General features: G+C 40.0%; 1 long non-coding RNA gene and 1 pseudogene across 11 annotated transcripts; one reads left to right on the plus strand and one right to left on the minus strand.

Annotated features, from left to right (window-relative positions):
• Positions 1-1,685: 1,685 nt before the first annotated feature.
• Positions 1,686-3,526, plus strand: LOC145091716 (tetrahydroberberine oxidase pseudogene; annotated as a pseudogene).
• Positions 3,527-4,444: 918 nt separating this feature from the next.
• Positions 4,445-21,162, minus strand: LOC145091726 (uncharacterized). Of its 11 annotated transcripts, XR_013702270.1 has the most exons (6): positions 20,115-21,162; positions 19,922-19,940; positions 19,199-19,808; positions 18,915-19,080; positions 18,752-18,840; positions 4,445-4,777 (listed from the first exon to the last, which is right to left on the minus strand). It is a non-coding gene; the product is annotated as an uncharacterized LOC145091726 (long non-coding RNA). The 11 variants fall into 11 exon arrangements; XR_013702264.1 differs by having other exon boundaries at positions 19,199-20,893; positions 20,965-21,162; XR_013702262.1 differs by having other exon boundaries at positions 19,199-20,250; positions 20,423-21,162.
• Between the last annotated feature and the right edge of the window lie 398 nt (positions 21,163-21,560).

The raw sequence follows: 21,560 nt of genomic DNA on the forward strand, positions 1-21,560 counted from the left end.
TATAGGGTCATCATTGGCTGGAATCGAAATATCTGCGAGACCGGGGTCACAATTTGTATCGATTAAACAAATTGTTGGAATTCCCAACGTGATACATTCTTGAAGGGCCATATATTCTTCGTGCAGATCAACGATGATTACAATATCGGGTAACCCTGTCATATATTTAATCCCGCCCAGATATGTTTGCAAATGAGATAATTGTCTTTTCAACATAGCCGCATCTCTTTTCGGAAGACGGTCGGGCCCCTCTCTTTTTTGTTCGGTTCTCAAGTCTCTAAACTTATGAAGTCTTTCGGACTTTCTTGCTGGCTTGACTTCTTGACTTAGAGCTTTCACGTGGCAATCGTTGATGGAAAAAAGAGTGATCAAAATATAAAATAAAGAGGTAGTTGACAGAGGTAGAATCGACATCTGTCTCGCCATCTGAAAAGCTTGACTTGGCTATTGAAATCAGTAGCAACAAATCAACTTAATTAAGATTAAGAAGAATCCGTTTTTGGAAGAAGTCCTCACTTACCTTATAGTAAAATATCTGACATGACAACAGATGCTGATGATGTAGCAGCACATCTTTAATGACAAATTGAAGAGAATCAAAGAAAAGAATACGAAGAGTCTAAGGCCCATCTCCAAGCAACTATGTAAAAAAAACTAAAAACTGTGGGGAAAATTCTTGCAAGACAGTGAAAGCAATCCATAAGCAGGGCCGACAGGAGATGTGTGTTCGGCCAAATTTTACTCTTTGTACCGAGCCATCAAAATCAACGGACCAGTCCTACCCATAAGATCTCGCAAATGACGTGGACTCATAGTAATAGTTTTATATTACCGGATATTTGTATTGATATTGAATTAGATTTGTTTTCTTTGTTTTGTGTGATACTAAAAACTCTGAATTTTGTTGGTTTTTTACAAGTCTTTTTTATATATTACAGAAAAATCATGATTTTCTACTCTACAATAAAATCTACATTTTCTGATCGAACCACAAAATCTCTGGATATTTCTGCATTAGTTTCTTGTAGGTTTATAAATTTCAAAAATTAGTCAAATTATCCCAAAAGACCCGGTTGGTCAATCATTCGTAATTTGGTTGTTTAAACTTAGGATTCTTAATTGTTTGGAAAATATATTAATTATATCGGATTAGGTGGTCTTTTATTTAATTAATTGCTAGATTAACTATATGGTTACTCCGTCTTTACAAAGACTATAAGGAAAACTTTCGTTGCGCTCCATCATATCCGGATTAGCAACGTAACAGGCTGTGTTTGTGTGTGAAAGTCAAAGTTTTGTTGTAGCGTACGTGTCATATTATCTTTAATGTCTTGTTAAACAAGACTGGTTTCCATAAAGTTTTTAATTTATATATACGGATATATTACCTTAGTCTTGGTAAACAAAATTTATAATATTGATATCCTGTTTAATATTAGACTTATTTTGAATGTTTCAACACCATATTTGTAATAATATAATTTATGACATTAACAGTATGTAATATATGAATATTCAACAAATAACATAGATTACATGATGTCATAAAATAAAGTATGAAAACGGATATATAAATAAAATATACATTTAACATAATAAGTTCATGTTTTATTTTTCGATTCATACTGAGTAGTCAAGTCCTATGGCGGCTTTATGCTCATATCTGTTCTATAAATTAAACCGCTTTTGGAAGTCATTGCCATAGATCAAACTCACCAAATTAAACATGGAGAGATCTTTTTTCTTCCTCTTGGTTCTAACTCTCGCTCTTTCCTTTTCATCTGCATATTCTCGAGATTTTATAAGCTGCGTAGAATCCAAATCAAGCAATGCGAGCTCCATTTCCCAGCTCATTTACACCCCTGGCAATGCTTCTTTCCAACCCATTTGGCAATTCGCAGTCCAAAACACCAGGTTCCTTAAACCCTCCACTCCTAGACCATCAATCATCGTGACACCTACGGATGAATCACTCGTCCAAACATCTCTTCTCTGTGCCAAGAAACATGGGTACGAGATCAGGATCAGAAGTGGGGGGCATGACTTCGAGGGTCTCTCATACACTGCGGATGTTCCATTCGTTATGATCGATCTCAACAACATGAGATCTATAGACATAGACGTAGCTAAAAGGACTGCGTGGGTGGGGACAGGCGCTGTGCTTGGTGAGCTTTACTACAGTATTGCACAGAAGTCCAACAACACCTTGTATTTCCCCGGAGGTACATGGCCTACGGTGGGGATCAGTGGGTTGATAGGTGGTGGTGGCACCGGAAACCTGTTAAGGAAATATGCTACAGCCGGTGATAATGTTTTGGATGCTCGTATCATAGATGTCAATGGAAGGATTCTCAATAGGAAGTCGATGGGTGAAGATTTGTTTTGGGCGATTAGAGGAGGTGTTGCTTCCAGTTTCGGAGTCGTTGTCTCATGGAAGTTGCAGTTGGTTCCTGTTCCAGAAAAAGTAACTGTCTTTATAGTGAATAGAACTCTCGAACAAGGTGCAACAGAAATTTTCTTTAAATATCAGTCTCTTGCGACTTTTGAAGATAGAAATTTGTACATAAGATCCCAGGCAGCTTCGGAGTTTATTGGAAACACCACACAAAAAACCATGCGAATCATCTTCCAAGGAATTTATCAGGGCACAACCAACGAATTGATTCCAGTAATGGACAAAGTTTTTCCAGAGCTCGGTGTTACACGAGAGATTTGTCAAGAAATGACAAGCGTCCAATCGACACTTGTGTTTTTTGGAAGGCCAAGCACCACCCCGCTTGAGATTCTTACAAACCGATCTGCCATACCCAAGTCAAACAGCAAAACTAAATCAAACTTTGTCAGGACACCGATCCCCATATCTGGACTGGAAAAAATCTGGAGTAAGTTTTTTGAAAACGATTTGTCAGGTGGTTTGCTTATCATTCCTTCTGGTGGAAGAATGGATGATTACGCAGAGACAGCAACACCATATCCTCACAGAGCTGGAACCTTGTACTTGTTGGCTACTAGTGTAAATTTTGTAGGTCAAGCTAACGATACAACCCCTGTATCGCTTAGAAGATTAGCCTGGTTGCAAAGCTTGGAAGAGTTGTTGACTCCTTATGTGTCACAGAACCCGAGGGAGTCGTATGTCAATAACAATGATCTGGATATCGGTGTTGGGGCTGCGAATTATAAGGAAGCAAGTGTTTGGGGTGAGAGGTACTGGAAAAGGGAGAATTTCAAGAGGTTGATTCGAATCAAGGCTAAAGTTGATCCTAAGAATTTCTTTAAGTTCCCACAGAGTATCCCCGTCTTTAAACGCCGAGGTCTCGCACAATAAAGATAATAATAATAATAATCGAGAATAATAAGGTTTGTTGCCATTTTGTGAAGCTCTATATATCAAGTCTACTCAGGTGTTGTTGCTTTTCCTCATTTATTTTATAGCATTTTATATGGCGATTCATATTTTTTGTCTTTTGTTTCCTGTTTGTGTAAAGAATAATAATATAATAATAGAGAATAAATTGATTTCTTTTCATTAATGTCCTAACTCCGCTCTATGTAGTAGTGTTATTTTTTGAGTGATTTATAACCTTCAATTTATTTACTGCTTACACTATTTCTACATAGATCTACAGACTTCAAGGACCTTTATTTTTAAGATCTAATTTTAATTAAGTTACCAAAAGTAAACAAATGTAAATTTTTCTCTACATAATATCATGCCAGTTGACTTATTTATGGGTCAACGATGTCGGCCGTAAGGTAAACTTCCTTCAAACTTGTCCACTAAGTGCCTTTGTAATTTAAATGTTCCAGCCTTCCAGGCAAGTGTTGATTTTCCATAAACATTTACCTCAAAAAATGATAGAGCATGCGAATATGCTTCATCCTTTATGAACAATTAGGTGGCGAACCCCGTGTTGCGGGGGTTGGATGCGATAATTTTTTTCTGTTGTTTGTTTTTTGTAAATGTTATTTGATCAACTATTTGTTTATAGTTTAAGTATTGTTATGGGGCAGTAATATTGTTTTGTCATGAATAATTTTTTTGTTGTCGGATAATCTATTTATCGAAATATATGATTCACGGGTTTATCCTTTGATTGATGGGATGGAACTGGAGAACCAGATTCCACGGATCAAATAAAATGCCTCCAATATCAAACATTAAGAGGAAATGTATATATCAGTGTGTGCTACCAGATTCACTTTTGGAATTATATGTTTTTGTAATGAAATGACATGTTGCAATGTTGAGCCATCTGTTGCGGGGATGGATTTAGGCAACTCTGATCATTTTGTTTTTTCATGTCCATTTCATTGCTCTTGTGTTCAACTATAGTTCATTGCCTTAATTGGTATTCATCGTAAAGTATGTTGCTATTCTCTGCAATTCGCCCATTTATGTAAGGACGTAATAAAATAGAACAAAACTTTCTGAATTATGACCGTGTATGACAATATATAAATAGGTGAAAAAGATTTTGATATCAATTATGAATCTCAAAAGTGTTACATTGGAGAAATAGAATGTTTGATAAAAAAAACTAATGAAAGTAGGATTTTCTGACCCATTTAATTCTAGGTAATTCAGAATACTCAATAGATGTCATTTTCAATTTCTTCCACTTTTGATTTTGTTCATTTGCATGCTGCAACGGTTCTTCGTTTTCATTGTTCTTAAAGGTAAGATTTAAGAAGTGATTCGATGGTGACCTCTCGCAAACGTGTTAAAAGGTCAAAACTATGAGCATAGTTGTTTGTCAATGTTCCTGCTTCAACATATCTGCAAATAAAAAACAATTCCAGAAACAAATTTATGGAAAGTACATTTTTAAGATATAAAATACCAAAATCAAATATTAGGGTTCCATAAAAAACATAAACAGAAGTTCAAAAAGAAGTCTTTAAGGGTAGATAGACAATTCCAAGAAATAGATTACCAAAAATGACATTAATATAAGAGTATATTACACATTTGGTTCCTATGCTTACTCAAAATTTCAAGTTTAGTTCAAAATTTTAATACTATTATATTTGCTATTTGATGAGATTAAAACTTTAATCTTTGAAGATCGATTAGATCTTAAACAGGTAAGTAAATATAAAACAGCAAGAACACGAAAATAAGAACAAGTCAAGAATGAATCAAACGTGTCGAATGATTAAAACAAAACCCTCAGAAGAGCTCGATTAAGAACATCAACTGTAGAGGATTAGTAGGTTTACAAGAACGATAAAGAAAGAAAACGTAATACTATCGTAATGCTATCGTTTTCTCTAGATCGTTTTCCTAATATGCATGCAAGCATATACTTATATAATAAACCTAACGGGCTCTCGGTTGGACATGCCCAAACCGGAGTACAAAATAAATAGACAAATAGCCGAGCCCAAAGACGCAACCCTTGAACGAATCTTCAATCCAACAATCTCCCCCTTTGCGTCAATTGGAGCGAGATCTTCACTTGTTACTTGGGCCAGCAGCGGTAGCAGGTACTTTCTTCTTCACGGTATTAAACAGACGCGAGATAAGAGCCAGTATCGTCTGTCTAAACCTGATGTACCATTGGATCATGTAATTGAAGTACTTAACATCATCCACTGCATTCTCTTTACACCTTTGGATGATCGACAACACGTGCTCTAGACAAGCAGTGGTGTAAAGATGTTTGTCAGCCAAAGCAAAGAGACATTTCTGTCCTTCTGCTCTAGTGAACATGACCGAATTGCGTCTCGGGTCGATCTTGCCCATTTTCATCTGATTGAGATCACTGGCCGATCCCACAGGAGCTATCTTCGGTTTCTTCTTGAAGACAGTGGCTACCTCCTGATCCATTAGGGCTACCTCCATGATGTAACAGACAATCATCCTCTTGAGATGGTCTATAATCGGACCATATTCAACTTCATTCGTCAAGAGGATGTTATGCAAAACAATCCAATCATGAGGATTTAGGTTCGGTAGATCTGCCAGGGATATAAGATGTTCAGACTTTGCAGATCCTCGAATCACCTTGAACCGAACATTGATGAATCTTCCTTCGGTGTAAGGCTTCAATAACCGAACATTCACTATCTTCTGGGCGCTCCATGTTAGATACTGAGGACGAGCAGCCTTCAGATAGAAGTCGATGAGCTCCCTATCAACCTCAGGGTTCGGATGAGGGACTTCATAAATATTTGAGAAGGCGTGGAAGATAAACGCCTTTCGAGTCAGCGGCATGTCGAACTGCGAATCGACAGAATTATAGCAGTCGAACGAGATCACCGGCTCGAGCCATAGGATGCTGGGAGTATCTATGGCCTCCTTAATCATTCGCTCCCGAGTCGAGGCAGGGAAGAGAGTCTTCCTGCTCTCAAGGAGATCGTGGGCTTCCTTCTTCTTGCGTTCGGCTTCTTCAGCCTCTCGCGCCACACGATTGACATCATCATCAACATTGCGACTGTTCTTTCGTTTCAACATGTCCGCAATGGTTTCTTTGTCTTCATCTTCATCTTCTTCCTCAGCTATATTCTTCCCTTTATCCTTCACACCCGAACCCGAAGTTTGACCAGTTGGAGGTGGTTCGGTTGTGTGAGTAGCTTTGGAGGAAGGAGGTGGTTTCGATCCGGTCTTCTTCTCTTCTCCCCCTTGTTTCGGATTGGACACGAAACTAGGTAAGCCTTCGATTTTGCTGAGAAGGTCCATGGCAGGAGAAAGTTTTTCAGCAAGGGTTCGCCTCACCGAATGGTTTAGAATTGGATCGTGTGCTTCTAAGATGTTGGATAGGGCAGCGTGTACATCCGAAACACATGTCTTTATGACCTCCCTTTCGGATCGAAGAGCTTCAAGCTGTTGCTGTGAGTTTGATAGCTGAGTGCTCTTGACCTTTAGGGCGGTGGTTTTGCTTGCCAGAACGTCCATCAATGAGTTTTCAGCTGCGAGATCCTCCTGAAGCTTAGCGAGGCGCTCATCAATGGAGGCACGAAGGGCCGAGTTGTCGTCGCTTATGGATTGGCGAAGGGTAGCGAACGATGTCAACTCCGTTGAGACAAACTTTGCCAATTGCTGAACAATCGGTTCCAAAGTTGTCTTGGTAGAATCCGCACTCTCCTGTAAGGACTTCAACAGGGAAGAGGCGTCTGAGAATAGTTTATCGACTTTTGCGGTCGCTGCCTCACAGGCTTTGGTAGAGGCGTCTATGGCGGCAGTGGCTGAAGCTACAGAATCATGCTGAGCCCTGGAGAAGGCATCAACAATCTTCTAAAGAGCGGCTTCAGAGAGAGAGGACTGGTGGTTGGAAGATGAGGCAAGAAGTAAATCAACCTTCTCGTTGAGCTCCTTAAAATGTTTCTTTGTCACTGGAGCATCATCCTCTTCATCGCTTTGAACCTGAAACGGACTAAAGTAGACCGAATCGAAGGTCATGTTGTCACCGCCAAGGAACGGGTTATCTCCATCAGAGGCATGATCTGGAGATGGTGGGGGTGGTGAAGCTGGGGGTGTTGTGGGTTTTGTAGGTTCAGGTTGAGTGTGGGGTGGGGTAGTTTCGGGTGGTGGTTGAGTGTGGGTAGGTTCGGTTGTATGCTGGGTTTCGGTTTGAGGTGGTGTTTCGGTTGCAGTTGTGAAAATGGGTGGTGGTATAGGGAAAGAGGTTGGAGGAATAGAGGTAGTGGGGTTTATGGTGGGAATGGAAGTAGGGATTGTTTGAGTGGGTGAAGGAATGGGTGAGTTGTGGATTTCCATGTCTGGGGTAGGAGATCGGGGTGGGGTGTTGCCTCTTGGAGGGGTTTCGCCTCGTTGAGAGCCGTCCGAGTCCGAACTCTCGCCTTCTGAGTCACTTGAAGAGGAAGGGATGACAAGCTTGCGCTTCGGTTGAGTCTTCCTCCTCTTCGGATGTGGGGACTATGCAGCTTTTGTCTGTTTCCTCTTCCTGGGAGAAGGACCTCTAGGAGCTTTGGTCGCTTGCTTCCCTTTATCCGCCTTTTTACCCCTGGGAACCGGTTTGTCAGCATCATGGATGGACTTTAGCATTTCCGGTGTAAGTTCCCTAGGACCAGACGCCTTGAACTCTTTAATCGTCCGGATGATCCTGCTGTCGGATGGGACGTCGCCATACATTGTCTCCGGAATAGAGCCAATGAAAGAAAACCTGGATGCATCAGAGACGATGATCTTCGTGGTATGAAAAGTACCGACCGAAGACATCACTGCACCAGCAGCAGTGGGTATATCCAACTTATCCATCGCCCATTTGGTGATAAGAATCCAGAACCGGGCAAACGACACCTCAGAATGTCGTGATGAAGAAGAAAGGCTCTGGATGAGCTGTTGCCAGAGGACCAACCCAAAGTCTAGGTTGACGCCGTTGTAAATTGCGTACATAATCGACAAGAACAGTCGACTAGCACCGTCGGATCCTGAGCTCCGTTCAGATAAGCCCTTGAAGAGGACTGTGAACATGCCGTTCCACTGCGGTGGCAAGAAGGATTTCTTGAACTTTGCGACGGAGACGAGCGCCTCCGTGTACCCCATGTTATAGAACATGTTGTAAAGATGCCCAATCGGAATCGTCTCCGGATTAATTCTCGATGGGTTAGCAGCCAAACCAAGCAAAGTACCAAATCGTTGTCGAGAAATAGAGGTCTTGTGATCAGCAACCTCGAAGAACACCCGCTCGACTGCTTTGTCGTAATAGGCAGTCGCATACACCTGCGAGAGAACCACCATTGGCACAGACTCAATCCTGGAGAGAGCTGGAGCGATTTGGGAGTACTTCAGGCACTCGATGATCGGCGACATGTAAGAGTCGTACACCAGAGGGTTTAGATCGATCACCAAGAATTGTTGTGGACGAATAGGAAGGATGTGTGAGGTAGCATGGACGGAAGATGATTCTGCCATTGTTGAAGGTAGGAAGAAGAAGATGAACAGTAAAGCTTTTTCGAGTTTTTGCTCTCTTGTAAATTCTGAAGTAGTAAAGAGGTAAATGGTAGTGAAGACTGCCTTTTATAGTGGGTGAAAGGAGAGAGAAAAATCGTTTCAAATCTTCTATGGAAATACGAAAAGGTTTCCTGGAATGACAGATGCGTGACAGTTGAGGCATGCGATGATCACGTAGGAGAGAGAGTGTCAGATTCCTAGGATCACGCCGCCCAACAAGCGCCGTTTCAGATCATACCGTTTCAAATCCTCACGCGCCTTTAATTGCCAGAGGGATGTCGCTTGAATTTCGCACACGCGTCCATGATGTCAGGAAAAGTATGGGCGTTTCAAATTCACACGCGCCTCTTTTTACCACCGGTTGAAATTCAATCCTTTTATTTCCCGCCTGAGTCAGCAACCTTTCGTCTTATCTTGTAAATGGCATCTTTTGAAATAAATACCCACGTGGACGATTGTTGACCACGTCTTAATAATTAACCACCAATGCAATAAATCAGCCTGAAATTAATTAGTAACGGAAATTTGGAAAATCAAAGATTTTCGTGCAAAGAGTGTAAAAAGAAAAGAAATAAAGCAACTCTTTTTAGGAATGACTGTGATGTCAATAATGACACGAAACAAATGATCCCGGGCGCGAATCTCTTCCTTCAAGATCAAGAGAGACCTCAAAGTGGTAATGTGGATTCTCGTTGAATTACGATCAAACACTTATTAATAAATGTTGAAAGACTTCTTTTAATTAGGCTACTTTAGGGTGGTTTTCGCTTTGATGCAACAATTCTAAACTTGAAATAAGAAAGAAAGTGATCAAAGTACTTGTGAGACCGGTGTAGTCTGTTGAACAAGTAGGTGAGAATTAATATTAAATTGGCTTGGAAAATATAAAATCTCAAAAAAAATAAAAACTGGATCACAAGGGAAGAAATGTTATGGTGTTTAACAATTTCATAGGAATCACACAAAATAAAATTTGAGATTTCATGAAGATACATCCGTCAATTCTTTGGTGAAAACTTGAGCAAATTAATTGATCACCGTCAATTCAGATTTGGTGTTGAATTTTGGGTTTCACTCAGCTCGTAGTGACACGAAACTAAGATCATAAACACAGATGTTGTGTAACCATAAACCTCAGTGGTAATTTCTGAGAGTCTCAAGAGTTACGTTGATGAAACGAATGTAATGGAGAAATGTAATGGAGATGGTGTAAGAAAATAAAGTACCTCAGCTGCATAAAGAAGGACCAAGCAGAAAACTCTTAACTCATGTGAGAAGAGAGTGAGGTAGCTCACGATTAGAATAAATGTGGTAGCCTTATTGGGAAGACAATGTTTGTTTATACCAGGTCATGAAGGCTATTATTCAAAATCTTATGAGGCTTGGGACACATACAACAACATGCTTCTAGGGACACTTAAGTAATCCAACAATTATACCCCCATAAACGAACGAACACACAAAAAAAAAAATAAAAGAGAAAAATATTTTTGGAGTTTTTGAGATATATTAAAGAAATAAAAAAAATAAAAAATAATAAAAAAAATAAGTAAGAAAAAATAAGACTAAGAAAGAGTAAAAAAAAACTTTGGAAAAAATTTGAAAAACCGAACCCGAACGTTCGGTTGGGAAAAATTTTGAAAAACCGAACCCGAGCGTTCGGTTGGTTTCGGTTCCAGAAAATTTTGAAAAACCGAACCCGAGCGTTCGGTTGGTTTCGGTTCCAGAAAATTTTGAAAAACCGAACCCGAGCGTTCGGTTGGTTTCGGTTCCAGAAAATTTTGAAAAACTGAACCCGAGCGTTCGGTTGGTTTTGGTTCCAGAAAATTTTGAAAAACCGAACCCGAACCTTCGGTAGGTTTCGGTTTTGGAAAATTTTAAGAAACCAAGGAATTTAGACATGCAATCAGAAAATACTTTTAACAATAAGATAAACAACTTTGTACAAGAAATATACAATCAAGAAAACTACCTTTGTGGTGATGAGCGAGTCAGATTATTTAACCGAACCTGAACGTTCGGTGAATTTCGCTTCTTACGTTTGAGGTTGAGAGGTAGTGTGAGGTACTGACTCTGATTCCATCATACCTAGCCCTTGCAGTATTCTGTTGAATGATGCTTCAGGAAGAGCTTTGGTAAAGACGTCAGCCAGTTGATCAGTGGTTCTTACGAAGTGAACTTCGACGTTTCCATCTTCCACGTGATCTTTGATGAAGTGATACCTCAGTGCTATGTGTTTGGTTTTAGAGTGTTGCACTGGGTTATGACAGATCCTAATTGCACTTTATGAGTCACAATATAGTGGGATCTTCTTCATATTGAGTCCATAGTCTCGAAGTTGACTCTGGATCCAAATCACTTGAGAGGTGCAGGATGCAGCGGCTATGTATTCCGCTTCGGCAGTAGACAACGACAAGCACGTTTGTTTCTTGGATTTCCAGCTGACCAACTTCCCGTCAAGGAATTGACAGCCACTAGTGGTGCTTTTTCTATCGAGTCCACATCCTCCAAGGTCAGCATCTGAATAGGCTTGAACGAAGAAGCCTGAGTTGGAAGGGAAGGATACCATTGACCTAAGGAGGTGGTTCGCTTGAGATAGCGTAAAATGTTCTTCACTGCAAGCATGTGAGGTTCGCGTGGGTTTGCCTGAAATCGAGCACAATAACACACAGAAAACATGATGTCAGGCCTGCTAGCAGTAAGATACATTAGTGAGCCTATCATTTGACGATAGAGCGTGATATCAACAGCCGGTTTGTCTAGGGATGGAGTTAGCTTGGTGCCGAATGCCATTGGGACTTTGACTTTGGAGTCTCCCATCATACCAAACTTTGCTAGGAGAGTCTTCGTGTAAGCTTCCTGATTGATAAAGATGCCTTCGGGTCCCTGTCTAATATTTAAACCAAGGAAAAAGTTAATAGGACCCATTGAGCTCATTTCAAATTTAGTCTCCATCAACTTTTTGAATTCAGCTGTTAGGCTGGGATTCGTAGAGCCAAAGATGATGTCATCGACATAAATTTGAACTATCATAAGGTGGTTACCTTCCTTTTTGCGAAAGAAGGTTGGGTCAACCGAACCTTGTTTGAATTTAGACATCTTTAAGAATTTAGTTAGCGTTTCATACCAGGCTCTCGGAGCTTGTTTGAGGCCATACACAACTTTATCCAGATATAGCAATGATTTGGATACTTTTCGTTCACGAACCCAGGAGGTTGCTCCACATACACGGTTTCTTCGAGTTCTCCATTAAGAAATGCACACTTGACGTCCATTTGGAAAACTTCAAAGTTTTTGTGGGCAGCATAAGCAAGAAATATTCTTACAGATTCCAGCCTAGCTACAGGAGCGAAAGTCTCTTCATAATCAATCCCTTCCTCCTGATAATATCCCTTTACTACCAGACGAGCTTTGTTCCTTATAACATTCCCTTCCTTGTCCATTTTATTCCTAAAGACCCATTTGAGACCAACAACTGAGGCATCTGGAGGAGTTGGAATGAGGCGCCAGACTTTGTTCCTTTCGAATTCGTTCAGTTCATCTTGCATTGCTTGAACCCAATCAAAGTGATCGAGAGCAGTGTTAACTGTCTTCGGTTCAACTTTTGATACGAATGAGTTAAACATACAAAACTCAACCTTTGAAAATAAGGATGTCTGTTTTGCCTTCAGTTGTGATCGGGTCAGAACCTTTTCGGAGACATCACCAACCACTTGAGAGATAGGATGATCTCTGGTCCATTTGGTAAGAGGAGGATAATTTGGATCAAAGGTTGGGTCTAGTTCAGCATTGATCATTTCTTCTGGCTCGGATTGGCTTTCGTAGTCGAGCGTCATATCAGCTTGCTCCCCCTCGATTGATGAGCTATGAGAAACTGGAGGTTCAGAGGTTTCTTGTGGTGCTGGACTTTCAGGCGTTGATGCACCTTCGGTTGGAGAAGCACTTTCGGTTGGAGAAGCACTTTCGGTTGCAGTTGTAGAGCTTGGCTCCCCCTCAACATGTGAGATTGGCTCCCCCTCGACATGTGAGCTTGGCTCCCCCTCGACTGAAGCATCGTTGGATGGAGGTTCATCAGAAGTCGATCCTCCTTCATTCATTCTCCTGGAAGCTTCTTCGACAATTTGCTTCATGTGGTCAACCTTGTTGTCTGCTGCACCTACTTCTGAGAGAGAAGCTTTCTCTGGTTCGTCAAAGAGCTCCAGAAATTTCTCGTATAGATTAGTGATCGAGACTGTGACTTGGCCAGTTTGAGGAAAAATTTCCCCAGCTGTGTCTTCTTTGGCCTGTAGCTTTTTGACATAGCTATCGTCAAAAGTCACGTAATAGGTCTCTTCGATTTTTCTCGAACGCTTGTTTAGGACTCTGTATGCTTTGGATGTGAGAGAGTAGCCCAGAAAGATTCGCTCGTCGGCTTTGACATCGAACTTGTTGCGGTGTTCTTTAGAGTTAAAGATGAAACACCGTGAGCCGAACACATGGAAAAATTTCACATTGGGCTTTCTGTTGTTTAGAATCTCGTATGGTGTGAGCGTGAGTCGTTTGTTGAGATAAGACCTGTTCTGTGTAAAACAAGCAGCAGAAATAGCATCAGCCCAAAAATAAAGAGGTAAGGAAGCGAAACTTAGCACAGTTCGGGCAGCTTCACACAAAGATCGGTTTCGTCTTTCGACAATTCCGTTCTGTTGAGGTGTGTAGGGAGCTGAGAAGTTGTGACTTATTCCCTTTTCTGCTAGAAATTCTTCAAATTCCCTGTTCTTGAATTCCAGACCATTGTCGCTCCTGATGTTGCGAACGACCTTCTTGAGCTGTACTTCAATCTGCTTGATGAACACTTTCAGCTTATGAGTCGCTTCAGATTTGAGCTTTAGAAAGAACACCCATGTAAATCGTGAAAAGTCATCAACAATAACAAGAATATACTTGCTACCACCGATGCTTTCGATAGATGAAGGACCACACAAATCAATATGAAGTAATTCGAGTGGTTCAACAACTTTTGTGTTAATTACAGATGGATGACTTTGACGACTCTGCTTCCCCATTTCGCATGCAGCACACAAATGATCTCTGTCGAACTTGAGCAATGGAAGGCCCCTAACATGACCTCCAGTGACAAGTCTGTTGATATCTTTAAAGTTGAGATGAGAGAGTCTTCGGTGCCACAACCAGCTTTCGTCAGATTGAGCTTTTGATAACAAGCATATAGCTGGGTTTCCTTTGATGGGTTTAAGGTTTAGAGGAAACATTTCACCCTTACGCTCTGACTTGAGAATTACTTTCTTTGTCTTCTTCTCAATAATTTCAGAACCTTCATCATCGAATGAGACTTTGAGACCTGTACCTCCAACAAGCTGAGATACACTGATGAGGTTGTGTTGGAGTCCTTCCACATAAGCCACATTCCTTATAGTGAAATCACCATTAGTTATCATTCCGTATCCCTTTATGGTGCCGAAAGAATTGTTTCCAAACTTGACGTTGCCACCATTTGAGAGAGACCTGTATTCCCTGAGCTCTTCTTTCCTTCCTGTCATGTGACGCGAGCAGCCACTATCGATGTACCATTCTTCGTCGAACTGCTCGTCACTTATAACCTACAAAAATTAAGCAGATTTAGGAACCCAAAGTTTCTTGGGCCCACGTGAGCTTTTCATAGGAACAAGAATAGTAAGAGAGATGTCAACAAGATATGTTCGTTTTATAAGTGTTGTTTCATCTTTCTTTTTAATGGTAAAAACTTTGATTTTATTAGGATTAGGTGCGTTCGGTTTAGACTCTGGTTTGGATGCATTAACCTTCTGTTTGCCTTTTTGTTCAGCTGACGAATGAGATTTTTGAGAACGAACAGAATGAGCTTTAGAGCAAGGTGGAGATGAATTGGAAGAATTAGATGAATGAGAAGGAATGGGATAAGGTTGAGATGACTTCTTGGCTGGAGACTCTAGGTGACCCTTTTGCTTTCGATCATTGGTGGGACTGACCTTAGAGTTTTGATCTCTTTTGACTTCAGAAACGAACCTTTGCTTTCGGTTGGAATCATTCTGTGAACCGAACCTTTGCTTTCGGTTGGAGTCATTCTCAGAACCGAGCCTTTGCGTTCGGTTGGTATTTTCTTCTGAACCGAACCTTGGCTTTCGGTTGTTGTGGCTCTCATGCTTTTTGACAGGATTGTTCTCAAACTTCAGATTCTTGTCTTGATGAGAGAAATATGCATTCTGGGATTGCCAGAATTGTTTCCTTTCAGAGAGATTCTTCCTGTAGCTCTGGTTCCTTTCACGTTTCTTATTCCTCATCTGCTTCGGTTGATGATGAATATTAGCTTTCATTTTCAGTTTCTCCTTGGCTGGTTCACTTTGAACTGTAGGAGATTCACTTTGAACTGAGGAAGTAGAAGGAGTATCTTCTTTTGCCGAACTTCCATTCTCCTGAGAAACGTCTTTTGTACCACTAGTACTTGGCTCATCGAAACTATCTGGCTTATTCAAGGGTTCTGGTATGTACCTACCTTTACTCATCCATGAGGTTCTTTCTGATAAGCCTACCGTTTCGTTTGCATTATCTATTGGAGCTGACCAGAAGTACTCACCACAACCATCAGCATTGTCTTCGTTTACAATAGCTGTGAGTTCAGCGGTCTGATGTTCGGTTACTCCAGTGAACTTGTACACTTGATTTGGAGTGGTCCTGACCTTTTGATATACAACCACTTTCTCTGCTAAGATCGGGGACTTTTGTTGGGACAATCGAGCGAACTCCACTGAATTTTCAGAAATTAGATTCTTGTGGTTTTCAGGTTCGCTTTTTACAAATTCTGAGTAGTCAACCGTGTCCTCTACAGAAATTTCACTCATGTTGTCATCCTCATTAAGCTCAGATGCATTTTCAACATCAATTTTGTTTTCTGAGCTCAAGTTGGCGTTTAAAGAGTCAAATTTTTGTATGGTTTCGGTTCTCAGTTTAAGTCTATCATTTTCATCCAAAAGATTTTTAAGCATGTCCTTGTGGTCCTTGGATTTAATGAAAGATTCTATTTTGTCCAGTCCATACATGTAGGTCGGATTGACATCATCAGATGATATCACACTCTCACAGTTATAGGCTTCAGCATCAATTTCATCCTCCTTAAACTCAAGGAAGGGCAAAATCATGCGATGGGTCTTTTGGCCTATTTCACAGTCCAAGTGAAGCTGAGTAATATTAGAATAAAGACGTTTTGCAATTAAACAAAAAACATTCCGCTGTTTTAACAACTTTAAATTGTCTCTTTGTAAATAAATGTTTTCGTCTTTTATTTTAACTAATTCAGACTCCTTCAACTCGATCCACATGCGCCGCTCCTCACTCTTCGAAGACACCCTGCTTAATTGATCAGTTAGGTTAGAATTGGTGACTCGAGTTTGAGTTAAACTACTATCTAGATGAGAAATTCTTGTATTAACATTTTTTAGTTCTCTCTCATATGAGGATTGTGGTACTTTAAATGAAACGAAAACCGATTGTACCTTCTTGATCAGTTCATCAAGCTCATTGAACTGCTGACTGAGTGGTTTGGCCGTGAAGCACATATCCAGCTGCTCCTTCGGTTCATTGGTTCCACCATCAGTGTTGTATCCCCTCAACTGAGATACATCGGACACCATGAAGCATCTTCCTCCACTGCTCTCCTCCTTTGCCACATAAGCCTTTCCATGAGAAGGCTTCCTCACTTCGTCGTCTTCTGAGTCGGTTGACCAAACTTCCACGCTACCGAACTCGTCATCAACAACCGAACCCTACACAATAAGAGCATTCATGGAAGGGTTAGCGGTAGACTTCTTCTTTCTCATCTCATCAAGCCTTTTCTGCAACAAGGCTTCCTCATCCTTTTCATCATCCTTTTCAGCCATCATTTTAAGGACACAATCTTTAGCATAGTGGTTTTTCCCACTACAGTAGTAACATCTTACTCCAGAATTACCATCCGCCTTTGGTTCCTTCTTGGGCTCTTCAACCTTTGGTTCATTGTTAACCTTTTCTGAACTATAACTCCCCTGCCAGTTTTGGTTTTTGTTGCTGGGGAATCTCTTCTTTATGAACCTCTTGGGGTTAGACACCATCATAGCATAATCCTCAGACGTGAGGTCATACTCCTCCAAGTTGAGATCTTCATCCTCCATCACAACTTTACTTTTTGACAGGAGGGCCAGCGAACCAAGGCTTGAAACAACGTTCTTCTCCTGCAGCACAATCTTCTCCTGGGACTTGAGAATACCCACCAGTTTCGCCAAAGAGTATGATTTAAACTGCTCATGGGCTTTGACTGTAGACACCACTGCTCTCCATTCAGACCTCAGACCATTTAAGAACGTAACCTTCTGTTCGATAAGCTTCCTTTCGATGTCATGTTTGATCATCCTGCTGAGAAGATGATTGAAGCGATCGAACGTCTGGGTCACTGTTTCTTCGGCTCCTTGCCTGAATTCTCCAAACTCAGATAAGAGCAAGGTTTGGATAGAATGTTCAAGATCCTCGTCTGTAGAGTACAATTCACGAAGTCTATCCCAAACTTCCTTTGCTGTCGTGCATGAGCTGACCAACCTGAAGGTGTCGGACTGAAGGGCGAATCTTATCAATCTTAACGCCTTGATATTGCACTGGAATTTATCCTTTTCATCTTGCGCAATATCTTTAACATCCTTCAGCAGATCATTGTACTCCTTTTGAGTTTTAATAATCCTGGACGTTGCAGAATGAGAAAAAGGTCCATTAATGATTGCTTCCCATATGAGGTATCCATTATCCTCAGATCCTATCACGTAGTCTTCGAAGTGATGCGCCCAGACTTCATAGTCATGGGTATATAGGATTGGAATCTTCGTGGTTGAACCGATGCTGTTGGAAATATTGATGGGATTTGATTGCGACTTGTCCATTATGGTCGAAAAACCTGTTCAAAGATCAGACTTTGTAATAAAGCAGATTAGGGCAAAACAATAAATATCAAGATACGTCAATAATGAGATGACGGCTCAATAAATATCAGTAATTGTGGAAAAACCCTAATTGAAACCTTTTCACAGAAAAGATGTGTATCGATTACACAGCCTCCTGCTCTGATACCAATTGATGAGATTAAAACTTTAATCTTTGAAGATCGATTAGATCTTAAACAGGTAAGTAAATATAAAACAACAAGAACACGAAAATAAGAACAAGTCAAGAATGAATCAAACGTGTCGAATGATTAAAACAAAACCCTCAGAAGAGCTCGATTAAGAACATCAACTGTAGAGGATTAGTAGGTTTACAAGAACGATAAAGAAAGAAAACGTAATACTATCATAATGCTATCGTTTTCTCTAGATCGTTTTCCTAATATGCATGCAAGCATATACTTATATAATAAACCTAACGGGCTCTCGGTTGGACAGGCCCAAACCGGAGTACAAAATAAATAGACAAATAGCCGAGCCCAAAGACGCAACCCTTGAACGAATCTTCAACCCAACACTATTCATTGCAGATGTGGTTCTTGACCTATACAAAATGGCTTAAAAATTTTGGACTTAACTTGTAACTTTGACTAAATCACAGGGACTATATCCACTGTAAAAAGCAAAGTTATGATAAAAATCCAAATTTTGGAATTTTAAGAAAAACACAGGGACCAAATGTGTAATTTTATCTTGTCATAATGAAAATTTTCTTGGTTGTAACATGTAAGTAAAATTTGTGAACTAAATAATTTGGAGAAATAAAAAATTAGATAGAAAGAGGATTATACGTATCAAATTGTGCTTGGCTTTCACTATAAAGTGAAGGACAGTTTCGAAATGTTTAATCAAATTAGATTACCTGCTCTGCTTCCCCAAAGATATGTTCTCCAGCAGCTTCCCAAACCTCCTTTTAATCTTCCAAAAAACCATAACCAACTCTCCTTAAACCTGCAATCAGAAAAAATCAATGAACTTTTCTACGAATCTAATAATAAACAAATCTATTAAAAATCAGAACTGACCAGACGTTCATGGAGTCGCAGTCCGTTGTTTTAAGTTAAGCTCAAGACACGGAGACTGAAACAATCAAATCTCTTGGAACAGAAAAGGTAAGAGTGTGATCGATAACGGAGGCGTAACCTGTTGGAAGCCACAAAGAAGCATCTTTTCCATCAAAAACTTCAAAACCTGCATAGTATAATAAATGTTTAATCATCAATAAGCTGAGACACTTAACAGAGAGCTAACTTTGTTCAGACAATAAAATATGAAACACAAACACATACAAAAAGGGTGAAAATCTTACTCGGTTTCAGGGACTGCAACACTGTAATAACATTTTTGGCTGCTAACACCTCCAACAATTGGAATATGAATCTCTTGATTGAAATGTAGTGTACTTGAAGTGCTATTAGACCTGTTTAAAAAAATCAGTTTAATAATGTTTAAATAAGATTAAAAAACGGGTCTTGTGCAGAAATACTCCATAGTCAATTTAAAAAAGGTCCCTATGGCAAAAAAATTACCATGAATTTCTAGTTTCACCCTTGACAACGTATATGTTGCCAATCAACTGGTAAAAGGGGCTAATTAGAAGAAACAATTCATTCAAAATCGTCGCAGATAATATCTTGAGATTGTAACTAATAGAAATGGGATGAACTTTTTGGGAATATAGTATATAATTTTGGATAAAATTATGATTCTGATTCAAGGTCAAGTTCTGCTCTAATCAAGATAAGAAAGTAAAGGAAATCTTTGTGAAAAGGGTATAACAATCCATTTGTTTTATTGTTAAAAAGGGAATTATAAATTCATACGGAATACCATGGATAGTTAGAAACAAAAACCTTTATTTTGTTGCTTTTTTTTTCCAAGCCCTGTTCTTCGTATTTAACTATAAGAAATCGATTCTCCTGCAAGGAGGAAAAACACATTAGAAGCCTCATTAGAGCAAACAACAAATTAGTCAATGAAAAATTGAAGAAAGATTCAAGATTGCAGGAGAAAGATGCAAGCCTCAGTACACCTTTGTTGCCCTAGTCCACCTGAGTAGCATGTAGGTAATTGGTCAACAGACCATAAAATTATAATGATGTTGAGATAATTTAATCGGATTGATTGTCCTATAGTGAATTGAACCTTTTTGTACAAACGATTACAAAACATCAAAAATAAAAACCCCTAAACTAGATTTAACCGGCAGTGTGAGAGTGATTTACCGTTGCATGTTTTTTGCCAAGACATCTATATGATCTGACTCGAAGAACAACTGAAATCTTTGAAGAAAGCTTTAAAAAGAAAGGGAATCAAAGACCATATAACAGGGGAGAAGCAGCACGAAAGCAAAACTACTGCCTGAAGAGCAACCATCAATTCATGAGTCCAAACCATTGATAGACAAAACTGAACCAATGACATAACAGATGGAGAGAAAATCCATGTAATCATCTAAAAATAAAATGAAGATAAAAGTGAATATGAAGGAAAGGTCATAGAAAGAACCGAAAATAGGGTTGAAGTTCAATACCTGAACCGATTGCAGGTGTGGGTGCTATCTAGGGGTCGAGTGCGTCGATACATCGATGTTATCTAGGAGGTGGAAGTAGTGACTGTGAAGATGAGCAATAGGCGTCGGCCTATTCGGTTGATCGGAAGCCAGAAAGTGGAATTGATAAAAGAATAGTTTTAATGATCTCCTTCATAATCGATCAACCTAGGGCCTCCGGGAATAGACGCCTGTGAGCCTTTCTTTCCTTCCCCTCGCGAATCGCCAACCACCGTCAAAACCCCAAATCAGATAAGCCTTCGTTCGATCAACTCTACCTTGCAATTCAGGTAGTCGTCTATCTTGCTAATATCAAGGTCCTTGTTCAAAAGTTGGGTGAAACCAAAAAAACAACACAAACTCAAAGTCTAAGCTACTTGAAATTCGAAAATAGAGGCGAGATACCTGGAATTCGGAAGTCGTCGCTGAAACCCCTTTCAAATTCGTCGAAACCTACATAAGAATGAAATGAAATTAGACCCAGCTAGCCGATGCAAAACCGGAACAAAGCAGAGTGTTGTAACCAAGAAACAATGAAGCGGTGGGGGAAGTGGTGGGTTTCTTGGACCGGTGGCGGAAGCGGCGATGACATGAAGCATTGGTGGAGCGATGACGGTGAGGTGTTGGGAGTCAACTACGCATCGGTGTGACACGTTGGGCAATTAACACAAATCAGATATTGTTGAATGGGTGATGAGAAAGCGGGTGGGGGGAAGGCAGAACCAGTGGGGGAGACGTGGGAATGACACATATCAGCCCCATCCTTATCTTTACACCACTGTTAATAATTCAAGGGACCAAATTGTCAATACAACAAACTTTTGTGCAAAAAATCTGAACCAGTAAAAATATGAAAACTTATGGGCCACTTTTGCCAAAAGACCAGCATGTTTACTATTCATGAATGTGGTCATCTTTAATATATATATATATATATATATATATATATATATATATATAAGAATTGGGTTCTTAATTTGTGAGAACAATACACAACTGGGAAAACATGTTTTCTCCTATAGAAATTTATCCCCCCGAAAATATTGACTGTATATCAATGAAATACCAATAGTAAAAAGACCATAAATTAGCAAGGGATAGATAAACTATGGGAAACCAT

The sequence above is a fragment of the Lactuca serriola genome, chromosome 1 (genome assembly GCF_051521515.1).
Source record: "Lactuca serriola cultivar US96UC23 chromosome 1, Lser_US96UC23_V15, whole genome shotgun sequence".
NCBI lineage: Eukaryota > Viridiplantae > Streptophyta > Magnoliopsida > Asterales > Asteraceae > Lactuca > Lactuca serriola.